Genomic DNA, 22,998 nt, shown 5'->3' on the forward strand with positions numbered 1-22,998 from the left:
AGCATGTCCAAAATATTATACTTACATAGAAAAATTATTCATTGTTTATTAAAATTCAAATTTAACTATGCATCTTGCATTTGCTCTGTGACAGGCCAGAGCATTCAGTCATGAGCTAACTCCCCAGAAATGACATTATTGATTATTCTTGTCATTGCAAAGTACAAATCTTAAAGATGTTAACATTTACCATACCATGCATGGGAATTGTGCTTAGGTAGGAAGAGACAACTGATCCCTTTAACAGAAATATTTGGAATTCAGAAATATTCCTTTTAAACATTAGTCTTGTCCTTTGAGGCACAAGCCGCAGCCTATCTAAGAAAGCAAATTCTGTAGAGGATGATCTATTTACCCATGACTATTCAAATAGTCTCAGGCTATGGTGGAAGGTGTAGGCTTATGAGTTTTTAGACTGTGAGCCTAGTGTGTAGGTGCTAAAGGCTATAAGAATAGACTGTTATAATTAATATGTTCTAATTTTGCAACACCTTTAAAAACCTCCTGCTGGAAATTAAGGTCCAACCTTCAGGATAAATAATAGTATCCAGTGGCAGGCCACCCGCTGTAATTGTTGTTATCCTTGGTCTTGGGACTCATTTTATCTTCAATGCATCATTGGCACTTGTGATTTTTGTTTTTAAAAAAATGACTTAAATCCTGGCAGAGAAAGCCTCTGGAAGTAAGTGTAGATGAATTTCATCTGCTGCGGGGTTCATTTAACAAATAAACTACCCTTATTTCCCTCTCCCATGAGTTTTCACAGAAAGAAGGGAGAAAAATGGGGCAATCAATATTACTGGAAAGAAAAATATATATGTAAGATTAGACAAGACTGTTGCCTCACAAATTTGTGTGATACGTCAGGAAAAGGGAGTCATAACTCTTTCTCAATGATTTTAGAAAGTGTATAATTAAGGCCAAAGTTGATTATGAAATTGGCTAGAAAACAAAAAAAAGAAAAATGCACCTGGAAAAAAATCACTTGCCTTGAGACTGAACATGGGCAACTGTCCATGCCGACAGGTCAGTGAGCTGTTGAAGGCTAGCAAGTGGGCATAAAATCAGAAACAGAAATTAGAGATTTGATGTGTGGATCTCAAATGCTACAAAGGAAAGGATCATTTTATTTTAAAATTACTGGTCCACAAAAGTGACAATAATTGGAATAGATGTCTGTATTTGCTTCAAAATTCATATAAATTTCAGAGACAGATTTATTAGTACACATTTTTTGCTTTCCAGATAATTTCTGTGTATTTTTATTAAATCTTCATATCACCGAGATAGGGCTCCCCAGATTTTCTTCTCAATGGCTGTGTGTGCATTTGCATCTGATGATAATAAGAGTTCTATTTGTGCCTGGAGAAGCTTCAACCTAATAATGGCAGAGTCGAGCAATGCATCTGTCACTGCTATGACCAAAGCTCCCACATCTACCCACTGGAGGGTCATAATAGTCCTTCCTTCTCATTGCAGCGACCACTGAAAACACCCCAGCTGCGTAAACTGGGGACTTTTCCACCACACAGAAGAAATGAATAAAGGGCTTCAAATGCCATTAAATTAAAATAGACTTTAGCTCTGAAGTGTAATTCACAAACACTATCATTGACTCTAACAGGGGCACCTTTTTTTGTTCGTTGCTATAATATTTTGTCAGTAATTGTAGATCTTTTTTGATCACAAGAGACTTCAATTTCATTTTCTTTTCCAAAATTTAAGGCTAAAAATGTAGCCAGCAGGGACTGGTCAACCAGAGGCCCACTGAGTGAGCTGCCTCTAGTGAAAACTCGTTAATCTGGCAGTTTAGAAATTCTTCCTTACATAGCATGCAGGAAAAACATTTTGGCTTAGATATTTTTCCTCCTTCTCTAGTATCACTCTAACTTCCTGGAAAAGGCAACAAAGAACTTAAGTAAGGCAGCCAGTTAGGAGCTTGATTAGCTTCAGGGAAAGCTCTTAGCTGTGGACAAAAACAACCACCGGAACATGAAGGCAGAAATAGTGAAAAAGATAATTTAAAGGTACATTTCCTGATTTGTGAGGGGCCCTATTCTTGGGGCTCAGATGTACCAGGCACAAGGGACAGCCAGATATGCCTGCCCCCAACCCCCATCTTGGTTGTTTTGGGGCACGGGTTAAAGAAGAAGAAATGGCAAATTCTAGAAGCGAGGCCAGAGGAAGTTGAGGTGAATAATCAATTCTTGTGTCAAGGCAGGCTTTTCCTTACAGCAACAACAGTAACAATGGTGGCTACAATGTATTTTTAATTTTTTTTAGAGACAAGGTCTTGCTATACCACCCAGGCTGGAGTGCAGCAGTGTGATCACAGCTCTCTGCAGCCTCGAACTCCTGGGCTCAAGCAACCCTCTCTCCTCAGCCTCACAAAGTGCTGGGATTACGGGCATAAGCCACCGTGTCCGGCCCGTGGCTACCATTTATTGACTACCTTCTACGGGCCAGCCTTTTTTAGATGGAGAATCTGAGGCTTTGAGAGGTAAAGGAACTTGCCGAAAGTCATGCAGTCTTTCAGCTCCTGGCCTCTCTGACCCCAGAACTGTTCCAGGGGCATGAATAAAATGTTTCCCAGTTTTAAAATACTATCCCCGCAATTTCTTCAGTGTTTCTTTGCTGTCCTCTCCCTCACAAAATATGCCTCACAACTTTGTCCCCTTAACTGTGGGGATACTGAGAGCATTCCCAACGGCTCCGTGGGTGAGTAGCTTGACTTCAGTGTCACAAAAGATTGTACCACATCCAGCAGTGTTACAGAAGTAGCATGGTCTCTGGATTTTGGAGATTTGGTTTTGAGTATTGGATACTGCATATTCCTTCCTTCTTTATTCAAGAAATATTTATTATTGAGTGTCAGAAGTTAACTTATTATGAAGCTAATGGAAATGGTCTTCAAGGCTCTGCACCTGCACAGACCCTTCCCAAAGTCTTGGGAGAGGCTCTATCAATGTACTCATTTGGTCAGACGTTTTTGTGAAACTTGTAATAATAAGACCTTTTCACCAGAATCAGTTAAGACCACTGTCTCTTTCCTCTCAGACTTTCCCTTGTGTTTCCTGGGAATGGAGGGCTGAAGGCGTTGCTGGAGTTCTGGCTGAAGGAAAGCTAATTGAGGATGCATTTAGTCTGCGTTTCATGGGTTCTCTGTGTGTAGTTCCCAGTCACTTCCATGGGTGGTCAGGCCATTACTAACCACCCTGGGATAGGAAGGTTTCCAGCAATACTCCTACTGCCTGCTGCATCAATCTACCCAGGGTTTTGCCATGAAAGTGCAAGGCCAGAGGTCATAGTGGACTGTGAATATGTCCTACAGTTGACATGGTTTGGCTGTGTCCTCACCCAAATCTCACTGTGAATTGTAGTTCCCATAATTTCCACATCTTGTGGGAGGGACCTGGTGGGAGATAATGGAATCATGGGCGTGGGTCCCCCATAGAGTTCTCCTGGGAGCGAATAAGTCTCATGAGATCTGATGGTTTTATAAGGGGTTTCCCCTTTTGCTTCATTCTCATTCTTTCTCTTGCCTGCTGCCATGTAAGACGTGCGTTTTGCCTTCCATCATGATTCTGAGGCCTCTTCAGCCATGTGGAATTGTGAGTCCATTAAACCTCTTTTTCTTTATAAATTACCCAATATCAGGTTTGTCTTTATCAGTAGCATGAACACAGACTAATACAACAGTGCTTGACACCATAGGCATGTAGATACTAGAAGGGAAACTAGCCAGAGGCAGCCTTTAGAGAGTTCTTCCAACCACCATTCATGTAAAACTGAAAGTAAAAGATGCAGCTTTCACTGACTCCCGGTCAAAACAGAAGTTCACTTTGGTTAGGAATATACCGAAAAAATGCAACAGATACAATTGTAAAGGCACAAAACAATGTTTTCTTTTTGATGAGAATACATGAAATATGTTTTAAAAGATTTCCTATCTTTGTAGGGCATAAAGTTGTGCACTAACAGTGAGTTTGTGTGTGAAGCTGCAAGCTTTATCCTTATGAAATACTGATATTGACAAAGATAATATGAAACTCCTATTGGGCCATTACAATGAGGAGATCAATGACAAACTGTTGAACGTCATGAGTTCATAGTATTTAAGACTGGTCACTGCACAAAATACTTGAAATGACCTGAATTCCTATAGCTCTGCATGAAAGAAACCTGGTGATCATGTTTCAGAATTAGACAACAATCCTAATAACATATGTGACATTACCAGTAACAAACTGTAAAGCTGAGCTATTAATACAAACTAAGCAATGAATTAATCAATTCCAAAAACCAAAACAAAACAAAACTTTCAACTATGTTAGAGGAAAGATTGAGTTACGTTTTAATTCTTTGTATAGAAAAATATATATAAAATTATCATAGAAAGAGGTGATTAAAGAGGATATAGCCAAAAATGTGGAGAAAAGGTATTGTAGAAATGAATAGGCAGTTGATTAATGAACATATTATATCCTTTTTCTGGACTTTGTGATTTTTTTTGTTAGCATTGGCTATTTAAAAAATAATTTGGGGCTGGGCAAGGTGGCTCATATCTATAGCCCAGTCTATACTAAAAACACAAAAATTAGCCAGGAGTGGTGGCGGGTGGCTGTAATCCCAGCTACTCAGGAAGCTGAGGCATGAGAAATGCTTGAATTTGGGAGGCGGAGGTTGCAGTTAGCTCAGATCACACCACTGCACTCCTGCCTGGGTGACAGAGCAAAAGTCTGTCTCAAAAATAATAATAAAAATAATAATTTGGTCTCGATCTCCTGACCTCGTGATCCACCCACCTCGACCTCCCGAAGTGCTGGGATTACAGGCGTGAGCCACCACGCCTGGCCAATAATAATAATTTGGACTGGGCATGCTGGCTCATGCCTGTAATCCCAACACTTTGAGGCTTGAGGCAGGAGGAGCACTTGAGCCCAGGAGTTCACAAGGTCACAGTGAGCTATGATCACACCACTGCACTCCAGCCTGGGCAACAGAGCAAGATCCTGTCTCTAAGAAAAATTTTTTAAATTAAAAAAAAATTATTGTGATTTCTAATTCTAAGTAAGTGTTCACTTTTATACCTAATTTTGTATTTGTGCATTTGTGTTCTCTTTTTCTTTAAGCAGATCCTTTGGAAATGTAAGCTTCCCACCTCATAAACCTGGATTCATCCCTCTTACCTCTTACTCAGTACCAGTGATAGAGCACTGGGAATACAAAAATTCCCTCCACTTCTGGAAGTTTACATTCTAAGGGTGTGAGCTGTTAGATACCTAAATAAAATAGGCAATAAATTCGATGATGGTAGATGCTCCAAAGAAAAGTAGAGTAAGGAGGGGGACGAAAAAGTGCCAAGAGTGTGGGTTCTGCATCTTAGGCACCTTGAGAGAAGATAGATACCAAAAGAAAGGAGCGACGAGGGAATGAGCTGTCTGAAGCAAAGTGGGTCTCAGACAGGGGGAAAAGCCAGTACAGCCTGTGGGCAAGCCTAGTGTGTTCCGAGTGTCCAGAGCCAGGAGAGAGAGGAGGAAAGCAGGAGAGATGAGTTCAGAGAACCAAGGGAGCAGGAACCCAGTGATAGCACAGGGCCTTTGGCCGTTTCAAGGAAGTTGGCTCTTACTGACCAGGAAGGGAAATATTGGAAGATTTGGGGCAACAGCTTGACATGACCTGTCTTAACATTGAAACCAAGTCACTCCAACTGACGGTGTCTTTTTTTGTGGCTTTTTTGTTTTAGTTTCTGAGACAGGTTCTCCTTCTGTTGCCCAGGCTGGAGTGCAGTAGTGACATCATAGTTCACTGCAGCCTCTACCTCCCAGGCTCAAGCAATCCTCCCACCTCAGCCTCCCAAGTAGCTGAGACCACAGGTGGCGCCACCACACCTGGCTAATTTTTTTTTATTTTTTATTTTTTGCAGGGACTGGGCCTCGCAACGTTGCCCAAGCAGGTCTTGAACTACTGACCTCAAGTGATCCTCCTGCCTTGGCCTTCCAAAGTGTTGGGATTAGAGGTATGAGTCACCACTCCTGGCCCTAACTGGTGTTTTGAAAACAGATCAAAGGACAACAGCTGAGGAAGCGGGTGACCAGTTGGAAGGCTATTGCAACGAGCCAGGTGACTGTGACATGGGTGGTACATGGCCGGATTCAGGATCGATTTTAAAGGCAGAGCTGACGAGTTCTGAGAGAAAGAAAGGAATGAAGGATGATTCCAAAGCTTTGCACCTCAGCAGTTAGAAGAATGAAGTTGTCATTTGTTAACAATGGGCAGGACTGTGACAAAAGTAGATTGGTCTGTTCTGATTGTGTAAGCTTTGAGGTGATGCGGGGGGCAGGGTTGAATATGAGCTGAGGAGAGACTTGTGGGCTGGAGACACAAAATAGGACTTCTTACACACGTGAAGAGAGAAGAGAGTGTGTGTGTGCGACAGAGAGAGAGAGAGTGCGTGTGTGTGAGAGAGAGAGGGTGCTTTTCTCCAAGGCTGGAGAGGGTGGACAAAAGGAAAGAAAAGCTAAGCAGAACACTAAAGCTTAGCTTCTGCCATTTCTCTAAAACGTTCACAAAAGTTTGTAAAAGTTCGTAAAAGTTCTTACATTTTACAGCATTACCTCGACCCTCACATTCTCCATGTGACAAGTACTCCGCTGTTCATGTGCTTTCCTAGGTTTCCAATAAACCACTGAACTCAGGAATGTCGCATCATTTTAAAAGATTTTCAAATACTGTTGGTATGTGGAACTTCGTGGAAGTCAAAACCTGATTTTGTTTTTTTATTGATTTTCATCTCACCATTTCCTGTACACACTGTAGGTTGGGAGTTTATTTTTTATGACTTTTTCTTTGCACAGTTGGTGAGTGCTGGCATTTAAAAAACACTTTTAATAAAAAACAATTGAGGAAGTTGCAATGAATCCTGAATAGGTTTTATGCCCTAGTTCTTTAGAACTTTCGCCATTTTCTGAGAGCTCAATGCTAAATTGATTACTGACTGCCTCCCGAAGAAACCCCAGTCAAGGAATTGGTATGTGAAGGGAAATTTTCCAAAGGACACACCTAACATTCGTCACGTTAGGTTTTCTAAACTGTCTCCTTAAAACAAGCTAGATCACCTGAAAATCATGCATGTATCTATTTGCCTCTTGTACGTGTCATGAGTAAATACATCACGAAGCTTTAAACCTCATCCAAAGGCTTGCTTTTTAAAGGGCTCAGATGCAGTTTATATAAATCTTCGGCACTGTGGAAATGATTTGGACAATTTTATTACTTTAATTTTCCAAACAGACAAAGGGCCGCATTGTGTGCAGGCCTTCGCTACATGAGAACTTCCTGTTTCTCTAATGAGGGTTTAGATGTTTCAGGAGTAAGTCAGGATGTAGTCGGTCTTCACGAAGAGTGGAGCAATTGTGTACTTGGAGGTGTCCCTCGTCTGACACAGGCTGCTACGAACGGCTGCCTTCCCGTCTGTTCCCAGCCTCACACACTGCCTGGAGTGGTGGTTCCAGAGCCCCCTACAGGGGGCCACTTTCCTGTTGCAAATTATTGGGGTTTTCTGCTCTGTACTGAGTCTTGCCCTTTGTTGCCTTTGTTCTTTTGGGGCCATCATACACCCAGAGGCAAAAATAAGGAAAGACATTACTCCTGCATTTTTACCTACGTTTGGATGGAATGAAATCTGTGAATGCGGTCCCATAAATACATGTTTGAATCAAAGCAAGACACTATCACCACAAGAGGCAGGAGGGAAGCATGCCAAGGGGAAAAAAAGCAGAGACAAGGGCATCAGCTATTACGAAGTTGTGATAAGCATTGTGAAGTTTCAAAAAAGAAAATAGTTTAGGGGCTCTAATTAAAAAAAAAAAAAAGGAAGAAAAAGCTGGTTGCAGTGGCTCACGCCCGTAATCTCAGCACTTTGGGAGGCAGAGGCAGGCAGATCACTTAAGATCAGGAGTTGGAGGAAGCCGGCCCAAATGGTGAAACCCCATCTCTACTAAAAATATAAAAATTAGCCAGGCATGGTGGTGGGTGCCTGTAATCCCAGCTACTCGGGAGGCTGAGGCAGGAGAATCGCTTGAACCCGGGAGGCAGAGGTTGCCGTGAGCCGAAGTCACACCACTGCCCTCCAGCCTGAGAGATAGAGCGAGACTCCATCTCAAAAGAAAAAAAAAAAAAACCCAAACCTTAGGCTCCCCTGGCTGGTGGTGGCCCTTCATCACATTCTTATAATTAAGGCAAATAACTGGCTTTATTATTTTTTCTAAGTTACATAGTGTTAAAATAAAGTAATTTTTTAAGGATCTGCTTCAATTTAGTATTTTAGTATTCCATCTTCACAAGACATGCTGTTTAAATTGTAGGCGGTGTGTAATAGAAGACTCACAGGATCCTGACATTCACGTGTTATTCACATGCTATTCCTCCCAACCGGATTGGGCTGCAAGTACAAGGCTATGCATTGCTCACCAAAACATTTTTAATCTCAAAGCAACTTTGACGTTCTTATTGGCCCCTTAATAGGTACTAAAGGTTGATCCCAATTTATCTGAGAGGATATTTTGGTGTTAAGAAGCTCCCAGTCTCTGACATCTGAAACCAGCAAGCTGGGGAGCGTCTTCAGGATTTTGGTCCTGTTTTATTACAATCTCCAAACATACTGGACAGACTCCCTAGCACTGCAGTCTGCATGTCACCTGAACTGTAGTGTTGCCAATCTTTCTCCTCTAGGTTCTAAGCAACTGGGCCAAGAAACTGCTGAGTCTATATTTGAATCTTTTTTGGGACTTTCCAAAAGCTCAATAAATATTATTAAACTGAAATACACTAAATAAGTACTTACAATGCCAAAAACCTTTTCTTTTGATGTGCATATTTTGATTTCTTTTGTCAGAACTTCAAATTTATAAATCATATTATTGTTACCAAAGATGAATGAGAGTTTATCTGTCTTGGAGAGGAACGTATGTAAATGAGGATATGAATGACTACTTTTAATTTCATGAAGAAAACGTACATTGCAACCAACAATTTGCATTGTAAATATTATAATTGGAGCAGAGACAATCCCTGGCAATCTTTGAAGAAAGGCTGGTGAAATCTTTTCAGAGAAAGCTTTTATTTTCCTAAGCAGCCTACATAGAGATTTAATCTGATTATTTAGTTAAGTTCATAAAGATGAGCTTTTACAAAGCCTTAGCAAAGCCCATTCATCTTGCTAGTCCCTTACCTGAAGAATAGAAAAATAAAATATACTTTATTTTATAAATGTTTACTTATACTAGTTTCCTTTTTCCTGCACATCTTGTTTTTATTTATTTTATTATTATTATTTTTTTACAACCTCTAAGAACCAAATCTCCAGCCTGTTAGAAATGATGCTATGTCATCCTAACATTTTATGTAAAACTGCTATTGAAATAACCACTAGATGGCAGTGAATTGGCATAAAAATGTAGGTCTGGCAAGAAGATGCCCACTAATAGTTCAAAGGGGCAACAAAACAAGTCTGTTCATAGATGCTCAACACCTTTCTTCCCCTCAGCATCCACGTAGCCCTGAAGACTACTAGAAACCATTGCTCACCATCGAGGCCGTGGCTTGACAGGGCCAGTGGATAGGAAAATGATGAGCAGGCTGCAGCTAGCAAGCCCTAGATAGAGTGAAATGAACTTGAGCTTTGGAATCAAGCAGCCTGAGTTTGGGTCTTTGCTCCCTCACTAGCTAGGTATGGGATCTTGGATGAATTGCTTAACTTTGCCAGGCCTCAGTTTCCCTATCATTATTGCAGCAATAGTAATAATACCTCCTTCGTGGGTCAGAATGGAATGAGATGCTGTGCGTAGGGCACCTTGGAATGAGATGTTGTGTGTAGGGCACCTTGCATATAAAAGGTGCTTCAAATGACTGCTAGTACAGAATTTTCCAGGCCATCCAGAATTTTTCAAATTTTCAAATAATAAAATAAAACATAAATCATATACTTGGGCTGAGTGAGTGTGGGGCAGCACTCTATAATAAAACACATTTATATTTCTGTAGCAAAATATATTCATACTAAATGGAATACATAATATATCCAAATATCAGTTCAGGTGAAATGTCACCAAATGAGTTAGAAAAATTCTTGGTGTTTAGAATTTTGGAGATTTGGGGATTGTAGATAAGGGATTGTGGGTCGGAACTATCTGTTTATAAACCATGTCTTCATGGCCCTATATGCATGGTCTTATATGCCTATGAGCATGAATGCCTCAACTAGGGGTGGGGAGAACATTGAGCTGCCCCTTTTATTTCCACATCATTCTCATCATCCTGGGTAAACTGCTATGCTGACTACTCCCTCTAGACGATTTTGATTTTAGAACTTGTGTCTGACAAAATGACTGCATAAAAAGCAGGGGAAAATAGGTAATTTTCTGTACCCAAGCATAACTCTTGATGAAGAAAAAGGCTTATATCAGAGCAGGCATGATGAGCTCAAATTTAGAATAATAGCGTTTACCAAGTAAAATCATAGTTAAAATTTTTCTCTCAGGCAAGTTTTGTCTTAAAAGCATTGATAGAGGCACAATGTTCTAGGAAAGACAACACCAAAAAGATGTTGAAACCTCGTTTTGGGGAACTTGTTTGTTCCAAGTATGTCACCTTCAAATTTCTTCTTAATATATCTTATCAAAGTGTTTTCAATCATTTTATTTGTGATTGTGCAGCCTCTCCTCCTAGACTGTCAACCCTCAGGGGCAGAAATCAACCTTTCTCCTGTTTTTCTTTCTTTGTAATCTTCGTGAAGCTGATGACTTGCATAGTAAGTGCTGTGTTTAAAGATGTTAGAAACATGCAGGCTCTCTTAGCTCTAAATAAGAAAGATTCTTCTATGGTAGTCCAGATATTCTCAGGGAATAGGTTAGACACATTTGGGAGTTGCATGAACCCTTTCAGAAAACAAATACATTGGATATGACCCAAGAAATGAAATTAATCTTAATGGTTTGAAAGAGCTGGAGGCAGGGATTATACAATGAACAAATCTTTCTACGTATAATCTGGTGGAGGATTTCTTCACATTTTGTGCACATAAGGTCTAAAATAAAAACCCATCCTAAAAAGTAATTCCATAAACTAAGAGCAACTTCAGCTATATTTCATCAAAATTAGTACCATGGGGGAACCATGCCCATAGGGCTTTGTAAAAAGCTGCCTATGTTGTTTCTGAATGGGAAAAATAGGGTCATGTTGGCACAGTGGCTGGCAAGAGCAGATGATTAGTCAATGAAGGTCAATCAATTGATCAATCAGTCAGTCAACTGAATGGAACAACAAACTGATCATGGGCTTCCCTTGTGGAAAAATCTCTGATGGTCTCTAAGAGCCTACAGGACAAAGCCCAGTTCCACAGCAGGGTGGTACTGGCCCTGAACAGTCTCTTCTCAACCTACCTATTTTCAGTCTCATCTCCCTATCTGTAAGCCACTTTGGGATATCCGTTCAATATCCTCAGATTTTCTTGAATTCTGTCTCTCAGTCTTTCCTTTACCTTGAATATCCTTTCTCCCCACCTCATCCTTCTCTGCCCTTCTCTGCTGGTTAACAGTCTACTCATTCTCAAAGGTCCAATATAAATAAACACTACTCCAAGGAGACTTTCTGTGCTGTCCTAACACTTTCTACATCAGACCACTTTAATCATTCTGTATTTTTACCATTCTCATTTGTGAACTCTGATGGGTTTCAGGGAAGGATTATTATCTCTTTATTTTATTTTATTTTTTGTACAGACAGAGTCTGGCCATGTTGCCCAGGCTGGCCTCGAACTCCTGTCCTCAAGCAATCCCCCTGCCTCAACCTGCCAAAGTGTTGGGATTACAGGCATGAGCCATCATTCCCGGCCAGAAGGAGTACTTCTTACTTATCTTTGCATCCTAGTACTTTGCATATACAGTAGTTGGAAATTAATGGGCATTTAATAAGTGTTTCCTATTATTGATGAAAAATTGAGTCAAGCATGGTTGAACTCACTGGCATAAAACTTGTGGCAAACATTTAAAGAGAAATAACAAGACTTCTTTATTACTCTGTTCTTCCGTTCCTGGAGTCGTAAGTTTATAAATGAGGCAAGTCAGAACAGCCCAAGGTTGCACAGCTAATAAGTAGTAGAATCTTGGCCTTATATCAAGTATCCAAATGCCAATTCAGTGTGCTTTCCATGGTTCTGTCTCTTATAAATGAAAAGGCATAAAGGCCACTTCACGTGGACATGTCATCATCCCCACGTGGTACCACTTAATGGTTTTCCAAGTTACACTGTGGATAAATGTAAATTGTGGTATCCTCTTCTTTCTTCTTTCTCGTAAATGGGTAAGTTAGTATCCCAGGGGAATTATTTAGGCATGTGGAAGAACTATTAAAAGAAGTTTAGTTTGCCAAATCTCAGTAGCGATGCAGAGGACTGTTTCAGAGGTTTTGCTTTATAAGCTTCATGCACTTCTAATGGCCACTTTTCAAGAGACTGGCTGGCTGACTGAGGCCGGGTGAATCAATGACTCCCTTGTATCTGCAGAAATGCAATAGCTTCTCTTGACTTAGAACACATTTATGTCAGGGGTTCATATTTAAGTTCAGTTGTGTTTTCTCTATTAATTTAAAAGGAAACTGTACAAATAAATGTATCTATTTTTTAAAATGTTTGATGGTGCAGATATAACACAAGATGTCACATTTTTTTATCTATTTGAGTGACTAGCTTAATTTTCCAGTGTCAGTTTGGCTACAGTGAAGATTGTATATCTTCTTTAGGCATGTGTAACTTGGTAAAATTCCAGCTTCATAGTTTGTCATAAATTTTGGTGTATTCAATTCTCTAGTTGCTTTGTGAGGATTTTTCTAAATGACTTTTTCAAAAAGGCACACAGTTAACATAAACAAAGATTTCACTGTCTTCCTTAGATGCATAAATTTTGTGCACCATATGGTTTATCACTTCAAGACTCCCATCTTGAAAATCCATCATATTATCCTATGACTATTCTAGGCTCTGTTATCATTTAGTTAACAATTATTGGTAGTTTGTTTTTGGAATGCTTTATGTATAATATTTTGGTTTTGATTAAAAAATTTTATTATGGTAAATTCCAAATGTGTTCAAAAGTTGAAACAATAAGCCAATATGTATTCATCTCCTAGCTTCAATAATTATCAACTGATGGCCAATCTTGTTTCCTCTATACTCCTACACACCACTTGCCTCCTCTCTGAATTATTTTGAAGCAAATTTCAGATATCCTATCACATTATATCATCTGTGAATATCAGAGAAATATTTGTGCATCATATGTGTGCTTATGTATGTTTTTAAAAAAACAAGTACTTCCCTTTTTGACATAAGCACAATATCAATAACTACCCCTCAAAGAGCAATTTCACAGTATTGTCAAACATCTTGTCAGTATTCAGACCTCCCTCATTGTACATATGTGGCTTATATAATTTGATTGTTCATACATAGCCTCTGATGAATGAGTCATTGAAGTCTCCTTTTATTTACAGGCTCTCACACTCCTCCCCACCTCCACCCCTTCTCTCATAAACTGGGTTGTTTGTCCTACAGAGTTTCCCACAATGTGGATTTGCTAATTGCAACCCATGGTGTCATTGAACTGATCTGCTCCTCCCTCTCTTGTACTTCCTGTAAAATGGTATTTAATGTCTAAAAGCTTGATTAGATTTCAGTTTGTTTTCTCCCCAAGAATTCTTCATAGATAGTACTGTATACATCCATCTGGAGATAAATAATACCTGGTTGACTCTCTATATGATGTTAGCTATATTGATGATTATTGCCTGGATTTATTAATCTACTAGAGTTTGCAAAATGATGATATTTTATCATTCCATTGTTATTTATCAGGTGGAATAGTTCTGCAAAGAGACACTTCTCTCAACAACCATTTGATTCTTTGAGATAAAGCTGATATCGGAACGACAGTATAAATTCTTGATTCTTTCCCTTTAATTATTAGTTTTCAAAATAAGCAGATTCCCTGATGTCTTTAAACACAACCAAACACTTAACATACTTGATATGTTTTAATCCAGTGCATTATAATTATTGATGCTCAGTGTCCTATAGTTAGCCCATAAAGTTTATTTAATTTATAAACTGAGTCCTTTTGATATGATCCCAGTAATATTCAATAGATTGTTTGATATCTGGTTTGAAAAAATGTTCTGGCCGGGCACAGTGGCTCAGGCCTGTAATCCCAACACTTTGGGAGGCTGAGGAGGGCAGATCATGAGGTCAAGAGATCGAGACAATCCTGGCTAATTAGTGAAACCCTTTCTCTACTAAAAATACAAAAAATTAGCCAGGCACGGTGGCACATGCCTGTAGTCCCAGCTACTCGGGAGGCTGAGGCAGGAGAATCGCTTGAACCTGGGAGGCAGAGGTTGCAGTGAACTGAGATTGGGCCACTACACTCCAGCCTGGGCAACAGAGTGAGACTCCATATCAAAAAAATGAAGAAGAAGAAAGAAAAGAAAAGATGTTCCAAGCCCTGACTCCTTTCAGTTAGATGTGATACTTAGAGAACACAATCTGGGATCTATGAATGTGCATTGTTATTGGATTGATCATTGTTTCTAAGTCTTTCAGCAAGCAGAACTGGGAAATATGTTTTTTTTAAAGATACAATATATCAGGGGTTCATACTGACACTCCCACTTTAAATTTAGCAATTAATCAATCCTATATTTTTACCTTCTGTCTCCCACACCAAAAATCTCAGTATTCAAAAATAGAAATATAATTACTAATTTACCCTGTCTGACATTATACATACAGTAACAGAACAACACCACAAACAATCCCACCAACAATATGATTGCTAGAAAAAGTTTTTAAATTATTATATTATTTTTAGTTATTCTTATTTTACTTAAAGTATGGCCTGCTAGAATTATTCAAAGAAAAGTCACTAAGTATTGTTTTCTGTCTGGTTATGCCATGAACCAGATTCTTAGTTCATTGTTTAATATTATATATAACTGTATTAGTCCATTTGCATTGCTATAAAAGAATCCCTGAAACTGGGTAATTTATAAAGAAAAGAGGTTTATTTTGGCTTGTGGTTCTGCAGGCCGAAGCATAGTATCAGCCTCTGATCCTGGTGGAAGCTTCCAATCATAACAAAAGGAAAAGGGAGAGCAAGCATATCACATGGCAAGACAAGGAGGAAGAGACAGAAGGGGAAGGCCCCAGGCTCTTTAAACCAGCAGTTTTTGCATGAACTAACTGAGCATGAAATCATTCATCACTAAGGGGATGGCACTAAGGCATTCATGACGGATCTGCCCCCATGATCTAATACCACCCACTATCCTCCACCTCCATCACTGGGGTTCCCATTTCAACTTGAGATTTGTAGAGGACACACACCCAAACCATATAATTCCATTCCTGCCCCCCACCCCACGTCTCATGTTGTCACATCACAAAACACAATGTTCCTTTTCCAATAGTCTCCCAAAGTCTTAACTCATTCCAAGTATCAACTTAAAAGTCCAAAATCCAAAATCTTACTTGAGACTCAAGGTAAGTTCCTTTCACCTATGAGCCTGTAAAATCAAAACATGTTATTTCCAAGATACAGTTGTGGTACAGGCACTGGATAAACATTCCCATTCAAAAAGGGAGAAATCAGCCAAAAGAAAAGAGCAAGTTCAAAACCCACACAAGTCCAAAACCCAGCAGGGCAGACATTAAACTTTAAAGCTCCAAAATAATCCTTTTTCCCTGAACGATTTTATGAAAAAAAAAAAAAAGAAAAGAAAAGAAAGAAAGAAAGAAAAGAAAATGTATATGAAAAAAACCCAAAAACAAAATAATCTGTGATTCCATGTCCCTCATCCAGGGCACACTGGTGCAAGGAGTGGGATATCAAGGCCTTGGGCAGTCTGCCCCTGTGGCTGCTCTTGTGGACTGGAGTTGAGTGCCGACAGTCTTTCAGGTACAGGGTGCAAGCTACCAGTGGCTCTACCATTCTTGGGACTGGCAGGCAGTGGCACCCCACAAAGCTCCACTAGGCAGTGCCCTGGTGAGGACTCTGTGTGGGAGCTCCAACCTCACGTTTCCCCTCAGCACTGCCCTAGTAGAGTCTTTCTGCCCTTGTGCAGGCTTCTGCCTGGGCTTTCTGGTGCATCCTCTGAAATCTACAAGGAAGCTGTCAAGCCTCCTTCGGGCTTGCATTCTGTGTGCCTGCAGACTTGACACCACGTGGAAGCTGCCAACTCTTATGGCTCAGGCCCTCTGAAGCAGCAGTTAAAGCTATATCTGGGGTCCCTGAGCGAAGGCTGGAAGCAGAGCTGCTGGGATGCAGAGAACAGTGTCTCCAGGCTGACCACAGCAGCCGAGACCAGGCCTGGCCCCTGAAACCATTCTTTCCTCTTAGGTCTCTGGGCCTGTGATGAGAAGGGCTGTCTCTAAGGTCTCTGAAATGCCTTCCAGGCTTTTCCACATTGTCTTGGATATTAGCACTTGGCTCCCTTTTAGTTACACTAATCTCTCTAGCAAGTGGTTACTCCACAGCCTGCTTGAATTCCTTCCCTGAAAATGCCGTTTCCTTCTCTATCATGGGGCCAGGTTGTGACTTTTCTAAATTTTTACACTTTGCTTCCCTTTTAAATATAAGTTCCAAATTTAAGTCAATTCCTTGCCCCCATATTTGATGGTAGGCTGTTAGATGCAGCCAGATCACCTCTTGAATGCTTTGCTGCTTAGACATTTCTTCTGTCAGGTACCCCAGGTCATCACTTGTAAGTTGGAACTTCCACAGATCCCTAGGGCATGGACACAATGCAGCCCAATTATTTGCTAAGGCGTAACATGGGTGACCTTTGCTCCAGTTCCCAATAAGTTTCTTGTTTCCACCTGAGACCTGTCAGCCTGGCCTTCACTGTCCATATCACTATCATCATTTTGGTCACGACCACTTAACATGTCTCTAAGAAGATTAAAATTCTTTCATCTTCCTGTCTTCTTCTGAGCCCTCCAAACTCTTCCAGCTTCTGCCTGTTACCCAGTTCCAAGCTGCCTCCACATTTTCAGGTATCTTATAGCAACACCCCACTCCTTGGTACCAATTTTCTGTGTCAGTATGTTTGCATTGCTATAAAGGAATACCTGAGGCCGGATACTTTTGTAAAGAAAAGAGGTTTGTTTGGGCTCACAGTTCTGCAGGCTTCACAGGAAGTATGATGCTGGCATCTGCTTCTGGTGAGGCTTCAGCAAGCTTATAATCATGGCAGACGGTGAAGAGGGAACTGACATATCACATGGCAAAAGAGGATGCAAGAGAGAGAAAATGAAGAGGTCCCAGACTCTTAAATGACCAGATCTTGTGTGAACTAACCTAGCGAGAACGGGAGAACCCACTTATCAGCAAGGGGATGGCACTAAGCCATTCATGAGAGATCCACCCCCATGACCCAATCACCTCCCATGAGGCCCCAGCTCCAACATTAGTGATTACATTTCAACATGAGATTTGGAGGGGACAAACCGTCCAAACTGTATCATTTACTTTGAGGATTTACATTTTTGCTTTGATTAAGCTAAATTTAGTGTAATAGTATATAAAATATCTGCATGATTCCAAAGCATATATAAGAAATTTAGTATTCATCTCCGTCTCTTCCAACTGTTTCTTCCCTCCTCCTATAGGTAACCATTTCAACTGTTTTGTTTTATTTGTACTGGTTTATTCTATCATTGTTTTTTAAATATAAGAAAACACTGTTTACATAGCTTTATTTTTATGTCAAATCTAAATATATGTCCTTGACAGTTTATTTGCTCTCTCTCTCTCTCTGTCTGGTGTATCTTTTGATATTTAGAAAGGTATGAATTAAAAAATTTAGTTATCTCTTACTTTAGTCTTTATTTTCACTGTTGGCAAATTCTGAACAAAAAAATTTCCCTGAATTTTTGTGGCGGTTGTATTAGTAGTTACTAATTATTTTAGGATTAGAGCAGATTTTTGCAAAATAATCTGTCAATCCTTTTCAGACTATCCATGCATCCACCTGTAAGCAGTGTACCTGTTCTTTCTAGTGAGACAAATGTTTATTAACAGCAGGAATGAAACCAACAGAAAGAGAAAAGCCATCTGGTACCTGGATCTCCATATTATTGAGGATTAAGGAAGAGGTAGCAGACTTAAAGTAAGAGCTGCTGGATTTGAAAAAAACACTACTAAATTCTTTTCTCTAGCATCCTAGTCACTGGTATATGTTTTTCCTTACTGAGTGAAAAATATGCTATTGCCAGTATTCTGTGAGGTAGTGTTTTTTTAGTTCCCAATTTATCTTCATAACTTTCACTTTGATAATTTACAAGCCAGGGTTATTTTCTTAATTGGCAAAGTTGGTCACACCACTTTGTAGGGTTTTCAGCAGACCAAGGAAATATTGCCTAAAGAACCACAGCAATTGTGTGAGAACGATATTAACAGGAGTTCACTGACCATTGCATCAGTTTGGTGTATCATATACTACCTTTTGTTTTATTTAAAATTTTTTCCACACTCACATTTTTGGCTAGTGATAAAAACACTAGGTAACGTTTATAGAATGTGATTGAGTTTTCTAATGCTTTCAACAACGGCTACCTTATTTTATCTTCACAGTGCCTTAAATTTATAAAGTGACGGAGTAAATGAAGAAGGTTTTGTTATCCAGTGTTACCCGTATGGCTATGGAGTCCCCAAGAAGGTAGGACAGTGGCAGGAGCTTTTGAATTCCCCCACTCACAGCTTCATTTTTCTGCTCTTCAGGCATGTATGTGGTGGGTGGGAGTTAAGCTGAAGGGTTGGAAAGGTCTTGCAATTTCATATGTAGCAAATTTAATTTAGTTTTTATTCACCATGCAGCACAGAAGAGGCCGTTTCGTATTTAAAGGCTCTGGCTTTCTGCATTGTGACTTGCAGAGTCCCATTTAGGCAGGGCACCAGTCTGAGAACAGTGGCTCTCAACAGAAGCTGTATTGACCCTAGGAGCTGCTTTAGAAATATGGGTGGGGTCATTTTTAGTTGCCACAATTAGGGGGTAAACTGGCATTTGTGGGACAGAATGGTAGGCATTTGGCCATGTATGGGAAAGTCCCTCATACCAAGGATTTTTTTTTTTTTTTTTTTTTGAGAGACAAGGTTTCATTCTGTCACTCAGCCTGGAGTACAGTGGTGCAATCATTGTTCACTGCAGCCTCAATGTCCTGGGCTCAAGCAATCCTCCCACCTTGGCCTCTAAAAGTGCTGAAATTACAGATGTAAACAATCGCTCCTGGCCTGTACTCATAACTCTTGAATATGATCCTAGACTTCATGTGCAAGTGAAAAATCTCTATTTAATTATCTGAACCTGGAACTTTATTTTATGTGCAGTTGCAAGGTATTTTTTCTATAGTGTAATATACACTAAAATTTTTCAGAGAAAATTGTTTCATTCAGAACTTATCAAGAGTTATTTACTATTCCAGAAAATGACATCATCAATGTTAATCACATGTTTAAGTTCATGAGTCATCAATAAACACTCAGATTCAGCCTGATTTTTGTAGTTTTTACATTGGGAGTGATTTTACATATACATAAACTATCTACCTACTTCACTATATCCTCTGATGTGATCTTGCCTAAGCTTTTACACATTGACGTGTGTAATTCTTTAGTGTGAAGTACTTTTTGTTCTTCATGTGTATGACCGTCAGAGTAGTATATTGATGGTTTTAACCTATGTGTTTAGGTTGGTTATGTTACCTATAAATCTTACTTCAGGTTGGTAAAGAGGCATTGCAAAATAATTATAGTTAAAAGGAAGCATTTGGTTTTATAGGGTTGAGACCCACTATTCTAGAGCACTTTTATCCAAATACTGTATTTAATCAAATTCAAAATGCTATCGATTGTAAGATGTACCACTAAGAAAGATTTTTAAATGAGACCAATTAAACTATGAATTGTTTCCAGTTACAAGATGTGTCCTGACTTTGGAGACGTTAAAACATGTAAAGATGTGAGGCTTAGAATTGTTGAAATATTGGCATAATATTAATTATAATAGTAGCAGCTGCTGTTTATTAGGCACTTATTATGCTCTGTGAGCTTCACATGCATTATCTTATTTAATTCTTGTTACCACAATGCAAAGTTAGCACATGAAGAAACTGAGGGATACGTTATTTGCCCAAGGTCATGGATTAAGTCTGTGGTAGAACTGTGGTTTGAGTCTAGGTCTGACTTTATGTTCCAGACCCCTGTCTCTAGATGATCTGCTGTCTCTCGTTGCATGTTTCTCTCAAGATGGGAGGAATCTATGATTCCTCTCAGATCTTGAGAAAATCCAAGATAGGTAGTAGCTCTTCTCAAAATCCAGCTCCCCTTCCTTAAGTAGAGTCAGGGCAGGCATGGGAGCTGAAGAAAGAAGGTGCTCTGCTCTCTCCTGCAGGGTGGAAACTGATGGAGATCATCTCAGTTCTGTGCTGAGAAGACAGGCCACCTGACCGAACATGACCCTCCATTTCAATGGATTTCAAATTCTTTTGACTATGACCTAAAAGAGGAAATTTGGTGGGGTTTTTTTTTCCATTTTTAAAATTTGAGGTGAAGATCATGTAAGATAAAATTAATCATTGTAAAGTGTATAATTCAGTGGCATTTAGTGCATTCACAATGTTGTGCAACCACCATCTCTCCAGTTCTATTAACAAAACATTCTCATCACCCTTAAAGGACACCTCATTCCTAGTAAGCTATTTCTGCCCATTTCCTGAGCCCCCAGCTCCTGACAACCACTCATCTGCCTTCTGTCTCTATTGATGTCCCTATTCCAAACGTTTCACATAAATGGAATCATACAATATGTGAGTTTTTGTGTCTGGCTTCTTTCACTCAGCAAAATGTTTTCAAGGTTCATCCACATTATGGCTGAATACTCTTCCATTGAATGGATACACCATATTTGTGTATTCATTCCCCTGTTGATAACATTTGATTTGTTTCCAACTTTTGGCTATTGCAAACTTTTATGTACAAGTATTTGTTTGAATGCCTGTTTTTAATTCTTGTGGGTGTATACCCAGGAGTGTCATATGATAATTCTATGTTTAACTTTTTGAGGAACTGCCAGACTGTTTTTAACAGCAGCCACACCATTTTACATCCCCACCACCTATGTACAAGGATTCCAGTTTCTTCACATCCTCACCAACACTTGTTATTTTCTGTTTTTTAAAAAAATTATAGCCATCCCAGTGGGTGTGGAAGAATACATTTTAAAAAATGATTTACATTTTAAATTACAACCTAGTATACACATATGCAAAGAAAAAATTAACTCAGATAGGAGCTTCATAAAATAATATTGCACTCTGATATTTTCTATTCTATCTTATTTCATTTTTCTTTAAAAATTCTGGTTATAATATACTAAATTGATTTCATTATCCACTAAAGGTTGGTGGCCCACTGTTTGAAACTCGCGGCTCTATGTGGATGCACAAATTCTTCTAGGAGCTTTTTCGGGTTTACATGAAAAATAGTAACAACTTGCCTTTTTGAGTCCAAGAAGACACCCCAGAAGACTATAAAGTAAATAAAATTTAAAATTATAATTTACATTAACAGCAGAGTATTCAGGTGTTGAAGAATTCAGTGTTATTGGAAGAGGGCTGGCCCAAAGGTTATGACTCAGAAAATTGCTTTCTGTCCATGAACAAATAAGTTATCCTCTCTGAGATTAATTTTCTGCAGTGAGTACGTGCAGATCCCATGATCAGCACACTCATTCGAGGGCTGTGATAAGGATTTGAACAGGATAATAATAGATGCGATTATAGTTTGAAAATAGTGTAATGATATAAACAGTGAATTGTGACCCCAGCACGCTGGCTTACACCTGTAAACTCAGCACTTTGGGAGGCTGAGGTAAGTGGATCATTTGAGGTCAGGAGTTCAAAACCAGCCTGATCAACATGGCGAAACCCTGTCTCTACAAAAAAATTAGCTGGGCGCAGTGGCACGTACCTGTAATCCCAGCTACTCAGGAGGCTGAGACAGGAGAATCATTCGAACCCGGGAGGACAAGGTTGCAGTGAGTTGAGATGGCACCATTGCACTCCAGCCTGGGCAACAAGAGCAAAACTCCACCTGAATAAATAAATAAATAAATAACAGTGAATTGTTACTTCAGTGTGTCTGCAGGAGCCTGCTTGTAGAGCACATTAGTCAATAATAATAATAGTAATAGCCTGGACAGCAACATTCATTAGCTACTTACTATGTGCCAGGCACTGTTCTAAGCTGTTTGTCTATATTAACTCGTTTAATCTTCTTATTATAATAGCCGTATAAGGTAAGTACTATTAATATTAGCCCCTTTCTAAAAATGAGAAAATCAAGGCACAAGGTAACTTGATAGCAAGCAGGCTGGCCAAAATTACATCTCTATCTCTAATAAATGGCAGAATTAGCTTTGAACCCAGAGTGTCCTGTTCTTGTTCCTAAATAGTTAACCACTATACTACACTTTCTATTTAAGACTGAAATCAGAATTTTTTATTAGTGTGTTTGAGCATTTATAAAGTACTTAATCCTGCAGCATTAAGTACTTTTGCAAATTACATGCTTATTTGAGAATAATCAGTGGAAAAAAAAGTACATTTTTAATACATTTTCAAGGAAACAAGAATGTGATCAGCAAGCCCCTGCAATGAATGATCAGCTATTAGCTTTGAAGACTGTAGACTAGCAGAGAGTTTTCTGAACACATATGTATACATGTAGGAGTATGTGTGTGTGTGTGTGTGTGTGTATACACGCAGGTGTGCAGGCATTTGCCCGCCGCAGCTTCAAAGAGAGATTGCCAGTTTCCTAGAGGCGTGATTGCTCAGGAACATGAATGAAAATCCTAAGACAGAAGAGACCAGCGGTTTAGCTGTCAGAATGC

The sequence above is a fragment of the Symphalangus syndactylus genome, chromosome 1 (assembly GCF_028878055.3).
Source record: "Symphalangus syndactylus isolate Jambi chromosome 1, NHGRI_mSymSyn1-v2.1_pri, whole genome shotgun sequence".
NCBI classification, from domain to species: Eukaryota; Metazoa; Chordata; class Mammalia; order Primates; family Hylobatidae; genus Symphalangus; species Symphalangus syndactylus.